At 54.6% G+C, this 23641-nt stretch overlaps 2 pseudogenes; both read right to left on the bottom strand.

Annotated features, from left to right (window-relative positions):
- Positions 1-241: 241 nt before the first annotated feature.
- Positions 242-5437, bottom strand: LOC123369762 (annotated as a pseudogene).
- Positions 5438-13164: 7727 nt separating this feature from the next.
- Positions 13165-19133, bottom strand: LOC123369759 (annotated as a pseudogene).
- Between the last annotated feature and the right edge of the window lie 4508 nt (positions 19134-23641).

Raw genomic sequence — 23641 nt, 5'->3', positions numbered from 1 at the left:
TGGACACACTGGTTTGATGGATCTGGAATGGGCGGTTTGTGGTGGGATTTTTTCCCAGAGGGAGCTGTGAGGATGATGGTCCCACAGGAGCAGACAGTCACTTGTGGCTTAGGAGACACCGATTCCCGAGCAGGAGTGACAGCATGAAGCTCAGTAGCGTCAGCAGAGCAGGAACTAGGAAATGCTCTGGGGGACAGGGAGTGCTATTGATGAACGCACACCCATGCCCTTTCTAAGGGGCTCACCAGAAGGCGGCCGCCTCTTTCCCCTTGGCTGTGCTCTGCTGCGGTGGCTGGGAGACATAGTCGAAGCAGCTCCGGCCCCCGAGGTGGGGCCCACAGCGCAGGCTGTACTGGAACCAGATGCGGCCATGGTTGAGGTAAAAATTCTTCTGGTGGGGCCCCCCAGCCTCCAGCAGGATGTCGTTGCTTCCCAGCAATTCATCCTTCAACGGGTCTTTGTCCCAGACCTGGACACGGATCTTGCTGGCGCTGGTGAGGTGGACGGTACCGAAGTCGAAGTCGACGTTCCAGACGGGATTGTTGTTGTCCCGGATGGTGTTGGTCTGCTCCTTCTGTCCCTGAAAGAAGACCTTGACAAATGCATCCGTAGCGGTAAAGAAGTCCCCCCTCAGGCCACTGGCCTTCTTCACTGTCACCATCAGCTTCCCCAGGCCGCGCTCCCGCGAGCAGCACATGGTGTTGGTCATGGTACCCCCGGGGCAGACGCAGGAGCAGGGGTCGTGCGCGCTGCGTTGAGTCCCCGGGGGGCAGCTTCGGGTGCAATTCCTCACCAGGGCCCTCTCACGGATGTACTCACTGACTGCCCGCTTCAGCGCCTCCCGCTTTGGGTCGTCCTGCTGCACCAGGATGTGGATGGGGTGCAGCGAATAGGACACCAGGCCGGGGCTGGCTTTGAGGCTCTCAATCCAGGCCGAAAAGACCTTGGCATCACTCCCAGAGAACAGCACGTCAGTCGTGCTCTCTCCTCCCTCCACCTCCACGTGGCGCTCCCGATACGTCTCATGGAAGCTCCCCCGGACCTTCCCCTTCTTCTTCTCCTCCTCGCACTTGCTGTACCCACCCTTCACAGAGCCCACTCCGATACTCACACCCGCCTCCACGCTCAAGCAGTCCTTGATCTCGTCATCACTCAAGCTGCTCATTGCAGCTTCGCAGACCCTCACGGCCGTCACGTCCCGCGCCCGGCCCCCCAGATGCAGCTGGGACATGTAGTGGGTGCCGTAGTTGCTGATTAGCTGCTGGTACTCCACCTTCGATTTGCTGTCGTACTGGTCCGGGAGGTTCTTCAGTGCCAGAGTGAAATGGCTGGTGAGCGGGGGCGTCTCGCTGACCCGGAACCTGGTCAGAGACACAAGGTGAGGAGTGAGCATGGCCTGGTGACTCAGCTGAGATCATTAGTTGTGCACACTAAGGCCCCAGACAACCCACAAGCACCGATCTAAGCAGGTGGCTCCTACTCAAAGCAGCCATCTAGTCAGCTGAACCTCACAACCTGCTGGGGATACTGCCAGCTGCTTGATAGTTCTGACAGACATTCCCCACTCTGGCCACGGCATGTCACCGGGCTGTCCTGACTCACAGGACAAGAACATCCCTCATAGCTGTCCAGCTCCAGGTGGGAGCCGGCGCTTTCTAGAGCAGAAAGGCTCCATGTCCCATTCCCTGCTCCCTTCCTAGCCAGCTAGTCCCCCAGCCGGGGACCAGATTGAAGCCGGCGTTCCCTAGACAGGAAAGACTCTTTCCCTGCCTCCCCCGAGCCTGCCAGTCCCCCCGTTCTTGGCCTGGACCAGAACCCAGCACTCCCTAGAGGGGAAGGGCCCTGTATCACTGTGTGGCGTTGATGTGATCCCAATTCCAGATCAGCCCTCCTGACCCAGGCGGGCTCTTACGTGTAATAGCCGCAGGACACCTCATGGCTCACGAAGCTGTATTTGTCTATCCGCGTGTGGTCTACCATGAAACTGGCCAGTTTGGAATGCGATCCGGCCAGCGCCACCTGGACATTAACTTTGGGCTTCACAGGCACGTCCAGCCCCACCTTCCAGTCGTTCTGCACTGCGGACGCTGCCGACTCCATCATGCCCATCGCCGACTGCTGCACTGAGCTGCTCAGCTTCCGGTGACACAAGACACGGACCCTCCAGTCCACCGCAGCCAGTGGCAGCCTCTGCCTCTGCCATCCCTGCAGTCGGTTCCGGCACAGGGTGCAGGTGCCGTCCTCGTGCTGCCAGAGGCTGCTGTCGACCAGATAGGCCCCCTTCCTGGCCATTGTGGTCACATCGATGCCCTCCCCAGCCAGGCTGTGCCCGGGCACAAAGGCCGTGTGCTTCTCACATTCATTTTCCGTGCTTGTGTGACAATGGGAGGAGGCCCCAGGGAAGATGAAGAGGAGGAGGGGGATGAAGGCACCAAATCTGGGCATGGCTAATATCATGAGTTCCCCAACCCAGGAGGAGCCTTCGGCCTCTGAAGCCCCCTAGAGGGAGAGACACAGAGAGATCCAGAATTAGTGACAATGCAGTGGCAGGCAGTGCCACAGGTTATCTCTATTCTAGAGACAGAGACATCCACCTATCACCCACGACATCAGCCATGTTCTATAAGACACCTAAGAAAACTCTGGGCTCTAGGAAACCTGGAGGCATTACACAAATGATGTGATGCCTCATTTGCATGTTTGACTACAGAGTATCCAATTTACATCAATTCATTTTCCTCCTTGTTTTCTAGGTGTTGTAATACCAGCACTGACTACGAGGACAAGGTATAGATTCACATGCCCACTCTACGGCTTGCAATATAATAATGGGTCATTGCAATTCCCCAATGGGGCCACTACAGGGCGGTGCCATGTGGACAGAGTCCGTGGCTTGTAATTAGTGAGCCAATTCAGTGACTGGGTGTGGCCATTAGGGGGGCAGTGCGAAGCCACACACAATCCGTGGCTTGCGAGTGGCGGCTTTCATAGCCAGCGAGAGTGGCGGGAGCTTGGGCCACCCTCGGCGTGACTTGCCCCGCCGAGGAAACTGCCGGGGCTCCCTTGTGGCCACGCCGAGTGGTAGATTTGGTCATGTTTATCCACTGACGGAGGGTCATTTTCTGGGGTTTCTCCTGGTCAGCATCAGCCCCAGCATCTGGCGCTGCCACCTTTACCCTGCGGCTGTTAGGGAAAGAAGGCAGGACATGCTACCACCCTGGATCAGGCCCATGGGCCCATCAAGCCCGGTATCCTGCCCCCTCCTTGCCGCCCAAGAATAGACCCATGGGCCCATCTCCTCTGGTAGCCTGTCCCCTTCCTTCCACCTCAGATGCTTTGACCACCTCACCCGTCTCTGTGTGTCCCTCCCCGTACTAACCACAAGGGGTGCTGTGTTAAATGTAAATTTGAACTGTGTTGCACTTGGGTTGGAGCTGTAGAGCAATGCTGACTGTGGGGCAGGAAAGGGTGAGAACTCTGCATCCTGTCGTGGTAGGAGGCTCGGTCTGGGAGAGAACAGTAAATGTTTGAACTCACCCCAGCAGAACTTGAATATTGACTGCTGGGTTCTGCCCAGCCCCCGGGTCCCTGCAAGCCGAGCCTTAGGGTTCCCTCCCCCCGATCCACTCTGCCGGTGCTCCTCAATCCCCACCTGCTGCCCCACTGCTTTGTTGCCAATAGAAACTCAAATTGCAAGATGCCCCTGATATGAAAGGTATCAACTATGTAAATTAACTATCAAAAGCTGAGTAGCACTGTGGTGTAGTGGATAGAGCACTGGTTTGGGAGTCAGGACTCCTGGGTTCTATTGTCGCTCTGGCAGTGGAGTGAAGCGGGTTAGAGGATGAGGGGCAGGGAGTCAGGACTCCTGGGTTCTATTGTCGCTCTGGCAGGGGAGTGGGGTGAAGCGGGTTAGAGGATGGGGAGCAGGGACTCAGGACTCCTGGGTTCTATTGTCGCTCTGGCAGGGGAGTGGGGGGAAGCGGGTTAGAGGATGGGGAGCAGGGACTCAGGACTCCTGGGTTCTATTGTCGCTCTGGCAGGGGAGTGGGGGGAAGCGGGTTAGAGGATGAGGGGCAGGGAGTCAGGACTCCTGGGTTCTATTGTTGCTATGGGAGGGGAATGGGATCCAGGCAGTTAGAGCAGGATGGACTGGGGACTAGGATCTTGGTTGAGGTCTGTGTAGAGCCAGGTGTGACAGGGGCCCAATCTCAATGGGTGGGTCCGTGCAGTACCCCGCATTAGGGGAGCCCCCAATATCAGTTGGGATGGTTTTGTGCAGCACCCAGTGCGATGGGGCCCTGATCTCGGTCGGGGTCTGTGCAGCGCCCTGCGTGATGGGGCCCTGATCTCGGTCGGGGTCTGTGCAGCGCCCGGCGCGATGGGGTCCCTGATCTTGGTTTTGGTCTGTGCAGCGCCCTGCGTGATGGGGCCCTGATCTCGGTCGGGGTCTGTGCAGCGCCCGGCACGATGGGGCCCTGATCTTGGTTTTGGTCTGTGCAGCGCCCGGCACGATGGGGCCCTGATCTCGGTCGGGGTCGGTGCAGCGCCCGGCGCGATGGGGTCCCTGATCTCGGTCGGGGTCTGTGCAGCGCCCGGCACGATGGGGCCCTGATCTCGGTCGGGGTCGGTGCAGCGCCCGGCGCGATGGGGTCCCTGATCTCGGTCAGGGTCGGTGCAGCGCCCGGCGCGATGGGGCCCTGATCTCGGTCGGGTCCGTGCAGCGCCCGGCGTGATGGGGTCCCTGATCTCGGTTTTGGTCTGTGCAGCACCCGGCGCGATGGGGTCCCTGATCTCGGTCGGGTCCGTGCAGCGCCCGGCGTGATGGGGTCCCTGATCTCGGTTTTGGTCTGTGCAGCACCCGGCGCGATGGGGTCCCTGATCTCGGTCGGGCTCTGTGCAGCGCCTGGCGCGATGGGGCCCTGATCTCGGTTGGGGTTTGTGCAGCGCCCGGCACGATGGGGTCCCTGATCTCGGTTGGGGTCTGTGCAGCACCCGGCGCGATGGGGTCCCTGATCTCGGTTTTGGTCTGTGCAGCACCCGGTGCGATGGGGCCCTGATCTCGGTCGGGGTCTGTGCAGCGCCCGGCGCAATGGGGTCCCTGATCTCGGTCGGGGTCGGTGCAGCGCCCGGCGCGATGGGGCCCTGATCTCGGTCGGGGTCGGTGCAGCGCCCGGCGCGATGGGGTCCCTGATCTCAGCTGGGGTCTGAGCAGCCCCACCCATCACTCACCTGCCTCAGGAACTGGGCTGAGGAATATTTCGGCTCCGGGGCCTGTCGGCGTCCCGGGCTGGGCTGTGTCTCTGCTGGGAGAGACGCGCTTTGAAGGTGGATCACAGCACCACAAAAGGTCTCCTGCGTTCTCAGTGTCTCAGCCGTCACCACGCTCCCCCCAGCGCCGAGCTCCTGCCCCCTTTACACCCCCAGCCACAGCCATTGGGCAGGAAGCTGTGGTCAGCAATTGTTCCACCCCCGAGCTGGATCAAACGCGCCTCCTGTGGGTCTCGACCCAGAGTATGAGGAGCTAGAGAGTCTGCAAAGTAAACCCCAGTGAGACAAACCCAGCACTGCCTGCCCGGGGAGAGTGTCCCCTATTGAGCCCTGAGCCTGCAGCAGAGAACCCCCTAGTGCCACACTGGGGCATTGGGGCCAGCACTGCCTGCCCAGGGAGAGCGCCCCCTGCTGAGCCCCCCACGCTGCAGCACAGTGCCCCCAATCCTGCACTGGGGCCACCACTGAGCGCCTCCGGACCCCACCGTAAATGCAGAGAAACCCCTCCAATGCCAGTGGAATCAGGCCAGGGTTCTGATCCCTGGGTAAATCCAGAGCAAGCCCAAGGCCCTGGCCCTGTGGGGCAGGCTGGGGGGGAGGTGGGGAAATTGGGCACTGAGGCGGGGAGGATGACCCTGGGCTGCTGTAGAGCAGGTTTGAGGTTTCCTCCTCTCTCTCTGTTACCCCACGTTGTGTTCTACCCAAGCTTTCATGCCCTGGGACTCCAACCCCAGGCTCCCACAGCCCCCAGAGCAGCCCCTGTGCTGACACCATCAGGGGATTCGGTTCACTCCTTCACCCCCTGCTGGTAGGACCCCTACCCCTCTGCATCCATATTATTTTTCTAGGGGTCACTCCCACTCCCTGCACCCCTCATTATTCTGCCAGGGGTCACCCCCACTCCCTGCATGCCCCTTCATTCTACCAGGAGCCCTCCTCACTCCATCCCAGCGTGGCCCCCATCCGCTTTTCTATCTCCTACAAGCTGGGGGTGGGGGTGTGACACTCTGTACCTCAAAATAACACTCAGGAACCAACATATTCAACATTGTGATAGGACAATGAAATGTTTTGTGCCATACACACCTTGTGCGGTATCATTTCAGAAGTCTTGTTTTGTTGAACATTAATAACCTGTTGAATGATGCGTGCTATCGTAGGTGAAGTTACCAAGCACTGAACTATGTTTGCTTCTGAAATATGGGGTAAGTGAGAAATGCCCAGAGCCAGTGTTTCAGTGACAACAAAGGAGCAAGAAACAAGACACATAGAATCATAGAATCTCAGGGTTGGAAGGGACCTCAGGAGGTATCTAGTCCAACCCCCTGCTCAAAGCAGGACCAATTCCCAACTAAATCATCCCAGCCAGGGCTTTGTCAAGCCTGACCTTAAAAACCTCTAAGGAAGGTGATTCCACCACCTCCCTAGGTAACCCATTCCAGTTCTTCACCACCCTACTAGTGAAAAAGTTTTTCCTAATGTCCAACCTAAACCTCCCCCTCTGCAACTTGAGACCATTACTCCTTGTTCTGTCATCTTCTACCACTGAGAACTGTCTAGATCCATCCTCTTTGGAACCCCCTTTCAGGTAGTTGAAAGCAGCTATCAAATCCTCCCTCATTCTTCTCTTCTGCAGGCTAAACAATCTCAGTTCCCTCAGCCTCTCCTCATAAGTCATGTGCTCCAGCCCCCTAATCATTTTTGTTGCCCTCCGCTGGACTCTCTCCAATTTATCTACATCCTTCTTGTAGTGTGGGGCCCAAAACTGGACACAGTACTCCAAATGAGGCCTCACCAGTGCTGAATAGAGGGGAATGATCACGTCCCTCGATCTGCTGGAAATGCCCCTACTTATACAACCCAAAATGCCATTAGCCTTCTTGGCAACAAGGGCACACTGTTGACTCGTATTCAGCTTTTCGTCCACCGTAACCCCTAGGTCCTTTTCTGCAGAACTGCTGCCCAGCCATTCGGGCAGCAGTTACATTTACATCAGGATGGGCTGGACACATGTTGATGTCCGAACAAGAGGAATCCAGACTCCCAGTGACATCACCACTTGGCCTCTCTCCTCCCGCATCTCGACATCGTTGGGAAGACAAAGACTTTGAACTGGGGAGCCTGGTCCCAGGCTGAGAAGGGAATCCAGCCTGTGCCTAGGGAACTGTCAACAGCCTGGAACACCCAGAGGGGTGAGAAAAGTTCTTGGATTCAAATCTTCTAAGTTTAACAGACCGAGCAATTTAGACGGCGATTCTATTTTTATTTCTTGTGTAACCAACTTTGACCTCTGTGTCTAACACTTCTAATCACCTGAAATCTCTTTCTGTAGTTAATAACCTGACTTCAGTGTTTTATCCTTACCAGTGATTTACCGAGAGGGCTTGGGGAATCGGCTCAGGCTACAACGGCTGGTGCATGTCCACTTTCTTTGTCAAAGTGGCAAACTAATTAATGAGCTTGCACTGTTCAAGAGAAGGTCTTGAGCCATGTAAAATGGTACATTTCTGGGGTGCCAGGCTGGGGTGATTTGCTGGTGTCTGTCTCTGTATAATTGAAGCATTCAAGCAGTTTAGCTGGGTTTCTGCCTGCCTGTTGTTGGCAGCGTGACCTCAGCCCCTGGAGAGGCTGGTTGCTTGTCACCGGCAAAGCATTGTAAGAGAGAGCCCGGGTTGGCGAGTTAAGCGGACACCACGGTGCCCCAATTCGAGTTTCTACCCTGGGGATCCAGTCACAGGGGGGCAGTACAGAGACATGGGGAATAAATTGGGGAGGGGCCAGGAGAATTCAGAGTCACACCCCTTGGAGGAGGGGCCCAGGGGCAGCCCTCTTGGGGAGAGGGGGCGGCTATGGAAGTAGAGTCCCACCGTCCCTGGGAGCACAGACCCACACACCCAGGACTGGAGTTGGATGGAAGGGGCCCCAGGGATGAGAGAGACACGGCCTTCAAGTCTAAGTATATGACCCCAGGAGGGGAGGAGCCTCTGGGAAGAGCCCCAGAAGGGTCGAGCTGCACCAGGGCACGAGAATCATGCTCCCGTGAGGGTATCACACGGCCATGCTCCTTCTACAAGGGGGTGGGGCATGGGATCATTCCGCCACATCCCATGGGGTTCAGGAAGGGGAGGGGCTTAGGCAGGCAGCTGACGGGGGTGGGTGAGTGTGAGTCTGCCCATTTCAGGGAAAGAGGCCACCCCAGGTCCAGCCCCCAGAACAGGACTCCTACTTTCTGGCCCCTGCTATGAGAGGAGAGTGGGACAGAGTAGCAGGGTTGGAAGCCAGGACTCCTGGGTTCTCTCCAGTCTCTGGGAGGGGAGGAATCACACAAGCCCCCAGGCTACAAAAAGAGGTGTTTATTTCATATTCTTTTCAAGCATCAGCCCAAGCCCGGTTTACAAAGAAACTTAGGACGGTCGTTACCGTGAGCTTCCTTTAACTGTTAAGTCGAAACCCAAAGCCCAACAATCCCTTCCAGCCCCCTTGCACCCCCACGCCACTGCGCAGCAGGGAATCAATTAATTGCTCTCAGAGACTGCTCCAATTCCCTCCAGCAGGGGGCAGTGCCACCTCCCCACACTCTCATGCGCCTGAGGACAGTGTATCACCAGTCAGACATGCTCGATGGGGCGGGGCCTGGGACGTGAGGTGTCTGGGGAGGGTGGAGCCTGTACAGCCACACCCCCAGGGAGGGAGGGGCATTGAGCCATGTGCTGTTCTCCTTTCATAATCTCCACCAGTCTCCTACCCGTCCCGGGGAGCAGAGGGACAAGAGAAGAGCAGGAGAAAGGAGTCCAGGAGAGCTGGCCGTAGTTTAAAGACTCCTTATTGAGGTTGCAGGAACAAACCATCCCGACGGGTAGAAAGAACAGTAAATATGGCAGGCGACCAGCTTGGCTTAACAGTGAAACCCTTGCTGATCTTCAACACAAAAAAGAAGCTTACAAGAAGTGGGAGCTTGGACAAATGACCAGGGAGGAGTATAAAAATATCGCTCAGGCGAACAGGAGTGAAACCAGGAAGGCCAAATCACACTTGGAGTTGCAGCTAGCAAGGGATGTTAAGGGTAACAAGAAAGGTTGATTCAGGTATGTTAGGAACAAGAAGAAGGTCAAGGAGAGTGTCGGCCCCTTACTGAATGAGGGAGGCAACCTGGTGACAGAGGATGTGGAAAAAGCTAATGGACTCAATGATTTTTTTCGCCCCTTCTTCACGAACAAGGTCAGCTCCCAGATGGCTGCACTGGGCAGCACAGCATGGGGAAGAGGTGACCAGCCCTCTGTGGAGAAAGAAGTGGTTCGGGACTATTTAGAAACAGGGCCGCCCGGTGTTAATGTGACCATCACTTATTTGCACCGTGGTGTCTAAGAAGTGGACCTCTCGTGTAGATTGGTCCAGGCTGAGGTTGATGGTGGGGTGGAAGCTGTTGAAATCGTGGTTGAATTTTTCCAGATCTTGTCCCACATTAACACCACCCTATACCGAAAACCTACTGACCGCTATGCCTACCTTCATGCCTCCAGCTTCCATCCCGGGCACACCACAAGATCCACTGTCTACAGCCAAGCACTGAGGTACAACCGCATCTGCTCTAACCCCTCAGACAGAGATGAACACCTACAAAATCTCCACCAAGCATTCTCAAAACTACAGTACCCGCACGAGGAAATAAGGAAACAGATCAACAGAGCCAGATGTGTACCCAGAAGCCTCCTACTGCAAGACAAACCCAAGAAAGAAACCAACAGGACTCCAATGGCCATCACATACAGTCCCCAGCTAAAACCCCTCCAACGCATCATCAGGGATCTACAACCCATCCTGGACAATGATCCCACACTTTCACAGGCCTTGGGTGGCAGGCCAGTCCTCGCCCACAGACAACCTGCCAACCTGAAGCATATTCTCACCAGTAACTGCACACCGCACCATAGTAACTCTAGCTCAGGAACCAATCCATGCAACAAACCTCGATGCCAACTCTGCCCACATATCTACACCAGCAACACCATCACAGGACCTAACCAGATCAGCCACACCATCACCGGTTCATTCACCTGCACGTCCACCAATGTAATATATGCCATCATATGCCAGCAATGCCCCTCTGCTATGTACATCGGCCAAACTGGACAGTCTCTAAGGAAAAGGATAAATGGACACAAATCAGATATTAGGAATGGCAATATACAAAAACCTGTAGGAGAACACTTCAACCTCCCTGGCCACACAATAGCAGATCTTAAGGTGACCATCCTGCAGCAAAAAAACTTCAGGACCAGACTTCAAAGAGAAACTGCTGAGCTTCAGTTCATCTGCAAATTTGACACCATCAGCTCAGGATTAAACAAAGACTGTGAATGGCTTGCCAACTACAGAACCAGTTTCTCCTCCCTTGGTTTTCACACCTCAACTGCTAGAACAGGGCCTCATCCTCCCTGATTCAACTAACCTCGTTATCTCTAGCTTGCTTCTTGCTTGCATATATATACCTGCCCCTGGAAATTTCCACTACTTGCATCCGACGAAGTGGGTATTCACCCACGAAAGCTCATGCTGCAAAACGTCTGTTAGTCTATAAGGTGCCACAGGATTCTTTGCTGCTTTTACAGATCCAGACTAACACGGCTACCCCTCTGATACTTGACAGAATGGGAAGAGGTGCTCTGTGGGATAGCTGCCCATAATGCACCGCTCCCAATGCCGCTGCAAGTGCCGCAAATGCGGCCACGCCAGTGCACTGACAGCTGACAGTGTGAACACACTGCAGCGCTTTCCCTGCTGCAGTCTCCAAGGGCTGGTTTAACTCCCAGTGCCCTACATCTGCAAGCGTAGCCAGGCCCTAACAAATTATTTTGTTGTTGCCTAGGCCAGCGTCCTTTGTTTCTGTGAGGCTGGGCTGGGTTTCTCCCACACACGCCCTGATGAGGTGTGAACTGCCTCTCTGTTCTTGGAGAGTTTTTGCCTGGGCTTGCTTTAAGCCCTGAGGATACATTTTCAGCCTCATAACTATATATATGAAATTACAACCTATAATCTTACAATAACATTACTGTAACAATTACTATAACATCACTACAGCAACCATGCACAGTACATTATGAGCCTTCCGAAGACACCTGACATGACAAACTGTGCACTGGATACCACACAATTATTTTATAAAGATGAACATAGAGGTGCTGGGTGTTCCCCTGAGGTACAGAGCATCACACCCACCCACCCCACTCTGTCCCCAACAGAAGCCACTCCCTTTGACTGCCATTAGCCACATTACACCGGATTCCCCATTGCAGCAAATTCATCCAGCTGTCTAGCTCGCCTGTCTTATCATGCCTCCTTCTCCTCCAGCCCAGAGCTCCCCCTAGTGTTATCAAGTGTGTATTGCAGCCACTCATTTCTACTTTAGATCTAGGTCCAGCCCACTGAGGTTAGAAGAATGACAAGACTTCCTGCTTAGAAACTTTATTTCACACATGTTTACTGAGGCAGGGAGATACATTTGCAAAGATCCAGAGATCTGGAATCCTCTCAGAAACAAATCATTTTGCAGTGGTGCTGCAAAGCTGCATGGCAGTTTTCCAGGCTGGAGATCATAGAATCATAGAATATCAGGGTTGGAAGGGATCTCAGGGGGTCATCGAGTCCAACCCCCTGCTCAAAGATATTTCAGTTGCAGTCAGTAGGGTTCAGAGTTAACTACACCCACTCCATCAGTGAGGTGCACTGTCGAGCTATTGATCTAGGCTCTCAACAGATGCAGGTAAGAGTGAGAGAGGAAGAAGCATTAATCTCCAAATTAGGGAAAATTTGCCCTTCCCAAACGAGACCCCAATGCAGTGCCATCTCCCTGAGCCTGCTGACAGCCGGAATCTATAGCCCTGGGACATGTTCTCCTGTGTATTAACTCTGAAGCCTAGTGAGAAGGAGTGCTATGTCATCATCTTTGATAACCATCTGAGCAGAGAACATCCAGCTGGTTGGTGGATGGAGCCTGTGTATTCATGATAATATAAGCATCTCCAAAGCAGCTGGGTAATTGTGAAAAGCAACAGAAACAACACTTAGGGAATAGCCCCCTAACGAATCCTCCGCCCGGGACCCCGGCCCATCTGCTGGGTGCTTTGAACCATGTCCACCCTGGAATACCTTCGGGTTTCTCCAGAGGGTTAATCACTGAAGCCGCAGTATGACAGGGCTCAGATTTGCGCCTTAGGGTCCTGTAGAGAAAATCAGTTTTCAAGTGGATACACTAGACAGATAAATACAGTTGTTGGCTGCATACATGGGGCTGTGGATTGGTTGCCAGGCCTGTACATATTGGTTGACTGGTTGGTTGGGTGTACTTAGGACATTCATTGTTTGGTTGCTTGCACTGGCTACACAACTTGGTTGGTTGGTTGGACGTACTGAAGACCTTAGTTGGTTGGTTAGTTAGTTACATTGGACGCACTAGATCTGTAGTTCTTAACCCGCAGCTGCATATTCTGAGGGCCAGACAGATAGTACATATGCAGTGTGGATGTGGCCAAAATAACACATAGAGAGCTGCATATGCAACCCACAATGGTAAATAGGTTGAGATCAGGTATGCAGTAGGTACATACATTAGTTTGTTGATTAGATGCATACATTGGATGGTGGGAATCATTGGACACACTGGTCTGATGGATCCGGAACGGGCGGTTCATGGTGGGATGTTTTCCCAGAGGGAGCTGTGAGGATATCGGGCTACAGGAGCAGAGACTCTCTTATGGGCATCGGAGTCACCGATTCCCAAGCAGAAGTGACAGAATGAAGCTCAGCAGCGTCAGCAGAGCGGGAACTTGGAAATGCTCTGGGGGACAGGGAGCGCTAGTGACCAATGCACACCCATGCCCCTGTCCAATCAGGGGCTCACCAGAAGGCCTCCGCCTCTTTCCCCTTGGCAGTGCTCTGCTGCGGTGGCTGGGAGACATAGTCGAAGCAGCTCCGGCCCCCGAGGTGGGGCCCGCAGCGCAGGCTGTACTGGAACCAGATGCGGCCGTGTTTCAGGTAGCAATCCTTCTGGTGGGGCCCCCCGGCCTCCAGCGGGATGTCGCAGCTTCCCAGCAGGTCATCGTCCCACTTGTTGTCCTCGTCCCAGACCTGGACACGTATCTTGCTGGCGATGGTGAGGTGGACGGCACCGAAGTTCAAGTCGACGTTCCAGACGGGATTGTTGTTGTTCCAGATTGTGTTGGTGCGTAGCTCCCTTCTCTCAAGGAAGACCTTGACGAAGGCATCTGTAGCGGTAAAGTAATCCCCCCACAGGCCACGGGCCTTCTTCACTGTGACCATCAGTTTCCCCAGGCCGCGCTTCCGCGAGCAGCACATGGTGTTGGTCCTGGTATCCCTGGGGCAGACGCAGGAGCAGGGGTCGTGGGCGCTGCGTTGAGTCCCCGGGGGGCAGCTTCGGGTGCAATTCCGCACCAGGGCCCTCTCAAGGATGTACTCACTGACTGCCCGCTTCAGCGCCTCCCGCTTTGGGTCGTCCTGCTCCACCAGGATGTGGATGGGGTGCAGCGAATAGGACACCAGACCAGGGCTGGCTTTGAGACTCTCAATCCAGGCCGAGAAGACCTTGGCATCACTGCCGGAGAACAGCACATCAGTCGAGCTCTCTCCTCCCTCCACCTCCACGTGGCGCTCCCGATACGTCTCATGGAAGCTCCCCTGGACCTTCCCCTTCTTCTTCTCCTCCTTGCACCTGCTGTACCCAGCCTTGACAGAGCCCGCTCCGATACTCACACCCGCCTCCATGCTCAAGCAGTCCTTGATCTCGTCCTCAGTCAAGCTGCTCATTGCTGCTTCGCAGACCCTCACGGCCGTCACGTCCCGCGCCCGGCCCCCCAGCTGCAGCTGGGACACGTAGTGGGTGCCGTAGTTGCTGATTAGCTGCTGGTACTCCACCTTCGATTTGCTGTCGTACTGGTCCGGGAGGTTCTCCAGCGCCAGAGTGAAATGGCTGGTGAGCGGGGGCGTCTCGCTGACCCGGAACCTGGTCAGGGACACAAGGTGAGGAGTGAGCATGGCTTGGTGAGTCAGCTGAGATCATTAGCTGTGCACGCTAAGGTCCCAGACAACCCAGAAGCACCGATCTAAGTAGGTGGCTCCTACTCAAAGCAACCACCCTGTCTGCTGAACCTCACAACCTTGTTAGGGATACTAACAAGCTGCCTGATAGTTCTGACAGACGTCCCCCGCTCTGGCCACGGCAGGGCGCCGGGCTGTCCTGACACATGAGAAGAAAATCCCCCAGAGCTGTCCAGTCCCGCATGGGAGCCGGCGCCCTCTAGAGGGGAAATACCCCTTGTAGCATTCCCTGCCTTGCTAGCCAGCCAGTCCCCTGCCCTGGGACCAGATTGGAGACGATGCCCCCTAGAGGGAAAAGGACCTGTGCCCCATTCCCTATTATCCTGAAACAGATCCCGATCCTGGGGCCGGATTGCAGCCAGTGTTCCCTAGAGAGGAAAGGTTCTGCGTCCTATTCTCTGCCCTCACCCAGCCAGCCATTCTCCCCCCACGCCAGGCCTGGATCAGAGCTGGTGCCCCGTAGCGGGGAAAGGCCACGTATCCCTGTGTGGTGTTGCTGTGATCCCAATTTCAGGTGAGTCGTCCTGACCCAGGCTGGCTCTCACCTGTAATAGCTGCAGGACACCGCATGGCTCACGAAGCTGTATTTGTCCATCCGCGTGTGGTCTACCATGAAACTGGCCAGTTTGGAATGTGATCCGGCCAGCGCCACCTGGACATTAACTTTGGGCTTCACAGGCACGTCCAGCCCCACCTTCCAGTCGTTCTGCACCATGGACGCTGCTGACTCCATCATGCCCATTGCCGACTGCTGCACCGAGTCACTCAGCTTCCGGCGACACGAGACGCGGACCCGCCAGTCCACCGCAGCCAGTGGCAGCCTCTGCCACTGCCCTCCCTGCAGTCGGTTCTGGCACAGGGTGCAGGTGCCGTCCTCGTGCTGCCAGAGGCAGCTGTCGACCAGATAGGCCCCCTTCCTGGCCATTGTGGTCACATCGATGCCCTCCCCAGCCAGGCTGTGCCCGGGCACAAAGGCTGTGTGCTTCTTGCATTCATTTTCCGTGCCTGTCTGACAATGGGAGGAGGCCCCAGGGAAGATGAAGAGGAGGAGGGGGATGAAGGCACCAAATCTGGGCATGGCTGATGCAATAGGTACCCCCACCCAGGAGGGGCTGTCGGCCTCTGAACGCTCCTAAATGGAGACAGAGAGATCCAAATTTAGTGACATCCACCAACCACCCGCGACATCAGCCATATTTTATTGCACACCTACAAAAACTCTGGGCTCTAGGAGGCATTACGCAAATGACGTGATGCCTCATTTGCATGTTTGACTACAGATTACCTAATTTGCATCAATTCCCTCCCCTCCCTATTTCCCAGATGTTGTAATACCAGCACTAACTACGAGGAGGAGGTAGAGTTTCACATGCCCACTCTACAGCGCGCAATATAATAATGGGTCGTTGCAATGCCTCAGTGGGGCCACTAGAGGGAGGTGCCATGTGGACAGAGTCCGTGTGGCGGCTTTTATAGCCAGCGAGAGCAGCGGGAGCTTGGGTCACATTCGGCATGACTGGCCTCGCCGTAGCAACTGCCGGGGCCCCCTTGTGGCCACGCCGAGTGGTGGATTTGGTCGTGTTTAACTACTGACGGAGGGTCATTTTCTGGGGTTTCTCATGGTCTGCATCAGCCCCAGCATCTGGTGCTGCCAAGTTTGCACTGCGGCTGTCAGGGAAAGACAGCAGGAAATGCTACCGCCCCAGAACAGATCCTGGGGCCATCTAACCCTGTATCTTGCTCCATCCATTTTGTCCTGGATCACGCCCATGGGCCTATCTAGCCCAATATCCTTCCCCCTTCCTGCCACCAAGAGTAAACCCACAGAATCACAGAATCATAGAACTGGAAGGGACCTCAGGAGGTCGTCTAGTCCAGTCCCCTGAACTGTAGGCAGGACTAAGTATTGTCTAAACCATCCCTGACAGGGGTTTGACCAAACTGCTCTTAAAAATCCCCAGTGATGGAGATTCCACAACCTCCCTAGAGAATTTATTCCAGTGCTTAACCACCCTGACAGTTAGGAATTTTTTCCTAATGTCCAACCTAAACTGCCCTTGTTGCAATTTAAGCTCATTGCTTTTTGTTCTATTCGCAGAGGTTAAGAAGAACAATTTTTCTCCCTCCTCCTCTAACAACCTTTCATGCACATGAAAACTTTTATGTGTCCCCGCTCAGTCTTCTCTTTTCCAGACTAAACAAACCCATTGTTTTCAATCTTCCCTCACAGCTCATGTTTTCTAGACTTTTCATCATTTTTGTTGCTCTTCTCTGCACTTTCTCCAATTTGTCCAAATCCTTCCTGAAATGTGGCATCCAGAACAGCACACAATACTCCAGTTGAGGGCTAATCAGTGCGGAGTAGAGCAGAAGAATCACTTCTCGTGTCTTGCTTACAATGCTCCTGCTGATACAGCCCAGAATGATGTTTGCTTGTTTTGCAACAGCGTTACACTGTTGACTTATATTTAGCTTGTGGTCCACTCTGACCAGGGCTGGCTCCAGACCCCAGCGCGCCAAGCGCGTGCTTGGGGCGGCGTCCTGTGGGAGGGCGGCAGGCAGCTCCGGTGGATCTCCCGCAGACGTGCCTGTGGAGGGTCCACTGGTCCCGCGGCTCCGGTGGAGCATCCGCAGGCATGCCTGCGGGAGGTCCACCGGAGCCGCGGGACCAGCGCACCCTCCGCAGGCACGTCTGCAGGAAGTCCACCAGAGCCGCGGGACCGGCGACCACCAGAGCGCCCCCCGCGGCGTGCCGCCGTGCTTGGGGCAGCCCAAATCCTAGAGCCGCCCCTGACTCTGACCCCCAGATCCCTTTCTGCAGTTCTGCTTCCTAGGCACCCATTTCCCATTGTGTGTGTGCAACTGATTGTTCCTGCCTAAGTGGAGCACTTTGCATTTCTCCTTACTGAATTTCATCCTAGTTACTTCAGACCATTTCTCCAGTTTGTCTAGAGCATTTTGAATTTTCATCTTATCCTCCAAAGCACTTGCAACCCCTCCCAGCTTGGTATTGTCCGCAAACTTTATCAGTGTCCTCTCTATGCCATGATCTACATCACTGGTGAAGATTTTGAACAGAACTGGACCCAGAACTGATCCCTGCGGGACCCTACTTGTTATGTCCTTCCAGCCTGACTGAACCACTGGTAACGACTCTCTGGGAATGATTTACCAACCAGTTAGGCACCCACCTTATAAAAGCTCCATTTCCCTAGTTTGTTTATGAGAAGGTCATTCAAGACAGTATCAAAGCCTTACCAAAACCTTACTAAAGGGACCATCTAGTGTGATATCCTGTCCTCTTTCTTCCGCCACAGATGCTTTGAGAACCTCACACTTCTCTGTTCGTCCACCACAGATGCTTTGAGAACCTCACAGCGTCCCCACCACAAGGGATGCTGTGTTAAAAATAGGTTTCAAGTGTGTTCCACTTGGGTTGGAGCTGTACAGCAATGCTGGCTGTGGGGCAGGAACGGCTGACAGCTCTGCATCCTGTCATGGTGGAGGCTCGGACTGGGAGGGGACAGTAAATGTTTGAACTCAGCCCAGCAGAACGAGGCAGGAAAAATTCACTTGAATATTGACTGCTGGGTTCTGCCCAGCCCCCAACCCCCTACAAGCTCATCCCTGGGCTTCCTTCCCCTGTGCTGCCCCACTGCTTCGTTGCCAATAGAAAACCAAACAGCCTGAAATTTCAAGATGCCCCTGATATGAAAGGTATCAACTACATCAATTAATTATCAAAAGCTGAGTGGCAGTGTGGTCTAAGGTGCCACAAGTGCTCCTGTTCTGTTTGAGTTCTATTGTCGCTCTGGCAGGGGAGTGGGGTGAAGCGGGGTAGAGGATGGGGGGCAGGGAGTCAGGACTCCTGGGTTCTATTGTCGCTCTGGCAGGGGAGTGGGGTGAAGCGGGTTAGAGGATGGGGGGCAGGGAGTCAGGACTCCTGGGTTCTATTGTCGCTCTGGCAGGGGAGTCGAGTGAAGTGGGTTAGAGGATGGGGGGCAGGGAGTCAGGACTCCTGGGTTCTATTGTTGCTCTGGCAGGGGAGTCGGGTGAAGCGGGTTAGAGGATGGGGGGGCAGGGAGTCAGGACTCCTGGGTTCTATTGTCGCTCTGGCAGGGGAGTGGGGTGAAGTGGGGTAGAGGATGGGGGGCAGGGAGTCAGGACTCCTGGGTTCTATTGTTGCTCTGGCAGGGGAGTCGGGTGAAGTGGGTTAGACGATCGGGGGCAGGGAGTCAGGACTCCTGGGTTCTATTGTCGCACTGGGAGGGGAGTTGGATTGAGTGGGTTAGAGCAGGAGGGACTGGGGACCATGATCTAGGTTCGGGTCTGTGCAGCACCCGGTGTGATAGGGCCCCCAATATCAATGGAGGGGGGGTCTGTCTAGGGCCCAGCATTAGGGGCCCCCGTTCTCAGTTGGGATGAGTTTGTGCAGCACCCAGAGCGACGGGATCCCTGATCTCGGTCGGGGTCCGTGCAGCGCCAGGCGTGATGAGGGCCCTGACCTCGGTTGGCATCTGAGCAGACCCACCCATCACTCACCTGCCTCTGGTATATTTCGGCTGAGGAATATTTCGGCTCTCAGGCCTGGCTGGCGTCCCGGCCTGGGCTGTGTCTCTGCTGGGAGAGACGTGCTTTGAAGGTGGATCACAGCACCACGAAAGGTCTCCTGTGTTCTGAGTGTCTCAGCCGTCACCACGCTCCCCCCAGCGCTGAGCTCCTGCCCCCTTTACACCCCCAGCCACAGCCATTGGACAGGAAGCTGTGGCCAGCAATTGTTCCACCTCCGAGCTGGATCAATCGTGCCTCCCGTGGGTCTCGACCCAGAGTATGAGGAGCTAGAGAGGCTGAAAAGGAACATACAGTGAGACAAGCCCCTATTCACTGGGGCCAGAACTGCGTGCCTGGGGAGTGCACCCCATGCTGAGCCCCCCACCCTGCAGCACAGCGCCTCCTAGTGCCACACGGGGCATTGGGGCCAGCACTGCCTGACCAGGGGGAGCACATGCTGCTGAGCTCCTGCCCTGTAGCACAGCACCCCACAGTGCCACACTGGGGCCACCACCTCGTTTCCCAGGGACCCCACTCTAAATACAGAGAAACCCCATCAATAGCAATGGAATCAGGCCAGGGTTCTGATCCCTGTGTAACATGTGGCAGAACATTCCGTGCCCGTATTGGCCTTACCAGCCATTTGCGGACACACCTTGTACAGCTCACAACCTGATAGATGTTAAGGTCTTCTTCGAAAACAATGGATGAACATCATCAAATCCAGAGCAAGCCCAATGCCCTGGCTCTGTGGGGCAGGCTGGGGGGGGGGGAGGTGGGGAAACTGGGCATTGAGCAGGGACGATGATCCTGGGTTGCTGCAGAGCAGGTTTGAGGATTCCTTCTCTCTCTGTCCCCCCCCCCATGTTTTGTTCTATCCACCCTTTCATGCCCTGGGATTCCAACCCCAGAGTCCCACAGCCCCCAGAGCACCCCCTGTGCTGCCCCCATCAGGGAATTCTGCTCAGTAAATTTCCTAAATTTAGATACACAAATGACACATGCGTCCATACAGGATAATCCTATTCAGAAAATCATGTCTTTTCCAATGACCCCTCACATGACTTCTCTTGTACAAAATGCATCATCATTGTGCCATAATCAGATCATCATAATATTACGATGACAAATATGGGGTGCAGTATCACAGCCATGGGTCCAGCTAGGCCGGGATCCTATCCCAACCCCGCCACCCCTGATCAGACCGATGGTCCCATTTGGCCTGGTATCCCTCCCCCTCTGTGCCACCCTGGATTACACCCATGGGCCCCTCAAGCCTGCTCTCCTGCCCCCGATCAGATCGACGGGCCGATATAGCCTGGTAGTTTGCCCCTCCGTGTACTCTGATTCGGGAGGCAGGCCTGTGTCTCTGACGTGCTGTTTGTGGGTCGCAGGGGCTGACATTGAAGATGTGAAACTCTCTTTGATCAAGCGCTGTTCACACCGGCCCTTTTTGTCGGTAAAACTTCTTGTTCGGGGTGTTGTTTTTTTCACACCCTGGAACGACAAAAGTTTTACCCACAAAAGTGCTGTGTAGACAAAGCCAGAGTCATATAAGATTATAGACAGATACGAGGGCGTATGGGGATAGATAGATAGATAGATAGATAGATAGATAGATAGATAGATAGATAGATAGATAGAAGGGTGTATGGGGATAGATAGATACACATGACTGATCTGTAAATATGTTATGTGGACAGATAGCTAGAACTTCTTAACACTTTAAACATTTCATATCTCTGGGGTCTAGGGCTGGGAGAAAGAAACAATTTAACAGATCTCACAGGGAAGCTTTCCACCTCTCCAGTGAGTTCTAATGGAAAAGGTTTAATGTTTGAGGTGAGGTGGGAGGCAGGAGCCCTGGGTTCTCTCCCGATGAGAAAGGCCCAGGCTTGGATGGAGACACAGCTCTGACTGGCCCGACAGTGGGTGTGACATGGAGCTCTGGGGTCTCCTGCCACAACCCAATCACTGCTGTCGCAGGCACTTTGTCCCTGCCCCTGCGCCGAGTAGCTGCAGTGCGGGGAAGACTGTGGTCAGAACCGCTCTTCCTGCCACAAGAAACTCAGACATGCGGCTCTAGCGCTGCCCGATGCTACAGCTTGAGTCACAGGGGCTACATGTGCCAGGCAGGGGGGGCCATGACTCTAGGGGAGGGGCTACAGGAATATGGTCCCCGTTCTGCCACGTCCCCCAGGCCCCCTTTTCTCCTGGCCTCTGCTCCATGATTCCACCCGACTGCTTCCCAGCGCTGGGATGGGCTACGTCCCAGCTCCGTACCGGTCTGGGCCGCGTGGCTCCCAGTATCCTGACCTCGGCCCCGTGACCTTAGCGTTCAGCCCCTCGGAGCAGAGGTATATTACAGATGGGACTGTTGGTGTCACTAGGCATAAATCTAGGTAACTCGGGAGGATGGAAGACCACGAGTGTCGATGAAGTCTTCTTGCTCTAGGCCTATGTGAACCAAAGTACCTCCATGTTAAGCGCTTCTGTTAGCCTTACTAAACTTTTGTAACCTCCTGTGCTGTGTGCTGACTGCTAGCAGCTGCAAGGCCGGTTAGCACTAGATGCAGACAATATTAGATAAAATAGGCAGAAAGCAGATGCTGTAATCAATATATATGCATGAGAAAATATGCATGAGAAAATAGCCCACACAGTGGGAAAGTACAGATAAAGAAAAACAAAGGGGGTATAAATGCTGGGACCCCACCTGCATGCGGGTGTGGAGGATTTGAGATGGCTATTTCTCCCTTGCACCTTATTTGAGCTCAAATAAACGTGGTTTGCTTCTCCACCCTGGTGTGTTAATTAGTGCGACGCACACCGGGCACCGAACCCTGCTGTTGCCCCCTCGGGCCCTCTGGGCCGGCAACAGTTTTGGTGCCCAACGTGGGGCTTGAGGCAAATTGTGTCTTGCCTGGACTCCTCCGACGGCCGATGGACGACGGTCACAGCCGAAGCCCAGCGCGCACCGGTGCCTTTACCGGGGGCCTCGGCAGAGACGCGTCAGGCCGACCTCGGAGGACACAACGGTGCAATGTGCTCGAGTAGTGGAGAAGCAGCTGCGGGCGACGGGGAGGAACCGGTCCTGTGGATAAGGTAGGAACAGTCCAGTGGTGTGAACTTTTGCCTGTTAGGACCTGGGGACGCTCAGTGTCTCCGTATCCCTAGAGTACGGGGCAGGGACAGAGTACGGCCGGCAGGGCAGGGTGTACGCCCTTAGAATGCATTCTAGCAAATTGGAAGGTGTTTGGTTCGGATCCAATGACTAAGAGTAAACTAAAGAGGTTCTGTACAGTTGACTGGCCTCAGTATCAGTTAGAGAGCCAGGAAAGGTGGCCACCGGAAGGATCACTTAATTATAACACGATCCTTCAATTACTCCTGGTTTGTCAGTGAACAGGTAGCTTCTGAAGCTGTTTGTATGGAGAGCTCTTGTAAAAATCCCCCATCATATGCCCCAGAGCCGCACTGGGAGGAGGACTGTCCGCGGGGACGTCTGTCTCTGTTGGGCTCACGCCATCTGAACTTATTGACTGTGCAGCAAGATCAGATGCATCGTGGTAATAGGAAATAAAGGCCTTGGTGTGTGTGTGTGTGTGTGTGTGTGTGTGTGTGTGTGTGTGTATACCAGTGTGAGTGATCGTTATCGGAAGACGCCCAGAGTACCCTGTGAAGTGAAAGCTCGTGACCAGGACTACTCTAACGCAAGCCCGGTAACTAGTGGATCTTTAGGAGATCCGACCCCCGGTGGGCTGACTCGGCCTGGCATCGTCCGGCGAGGAAGCTACCTGGGTCTAGGAGCGTGTGAACCCATCTTCCCTTCCCTTTCCTTTCCGTGTGGGCTACTGACAGTCTGATCATCTAACTGGACGCAATCAGAGTAAGCGGCGCCGTCTCCCAGAGACTAGCCGAAGCTCTTTGCTGAAGGGAGGTGTAGGAGAGTCGTGCTTATCCTCGTTAGTCTCTCCTGTGTGAGTACCTGCAGGGACAGATCCTTAGTTTATGAGCCGCTAGCGCGGACAGGGCACCCTCCCTGTGTGTGTAAGTGGAAAATGGGGGAGGGACAGTCTAAACATTCCACCTCACCCCCTAAGGGTACCCCAGCATATTACATGTACGGACATTATGGTCCTAAAACCTGCAGGTATTTAGAGAATTGGAATCTTTACACGCGTGAAAATCCATCTAAACAATGCCCATTAGAAGGTACCTTCAATCTGGATAAGATCATACATCTCAGAGGAGCTTTTAATCACCAAAAAAAGCCTCTGACACAGTGTGAGCAATTTGTCTATTGAGGAAAGGAACGGGTTAATTTGAAATTCAGCTTGGCCCAGAGATAAAGAGAAAGTTGCTCTGCGTTCAAGGTCAAGAATCAACGCAGACTATGCTAAGTACAAAGAAAAACTGCTTTCGGCCCCAACTGGCTGTGGGAAAAAATATAGACAGAGGCAAACCAAAGGCAATACAAGTTACAGAACTGAGATTACATTTGCAAAGCTTAACTGTCCAGTGAGATCCAACAGTGTGCCTTTGCGACCCCGGAGCCGGTGTGGCTTGGTGACACTGGAGAAGCCACAGGCAGCCGACCTGGACTGGAATCTCTGAAAGAGACACCACAGGAGATTCCAGGGTGTAAAAGAACAGCCCTCCCAAGAGCGGAAGCATGTTGGAAATTCTGGACAAGCTGTATACAGGA

Source organism: Mauremys mutica, chromosome 4 (genome assembly GCF_020497125.1).
Source record: "Mauremys mutica isolate MM-2020 ecotype Southern chromosome 4, ASM2049712v1, whole genome shotgun sequence".
Classification (NCBI taxonomy): domain Eukaryota; kingdom Metazoa; phylum Chordata; order Testudines; family Geoemydidae; genus Mauremys; species Mauremys mutica.
The sequence above is the reverse complement of the archived record's forward strand: the minus strand, read 5'-3'. Positions and strand labels throughout refer to the sequence as shown.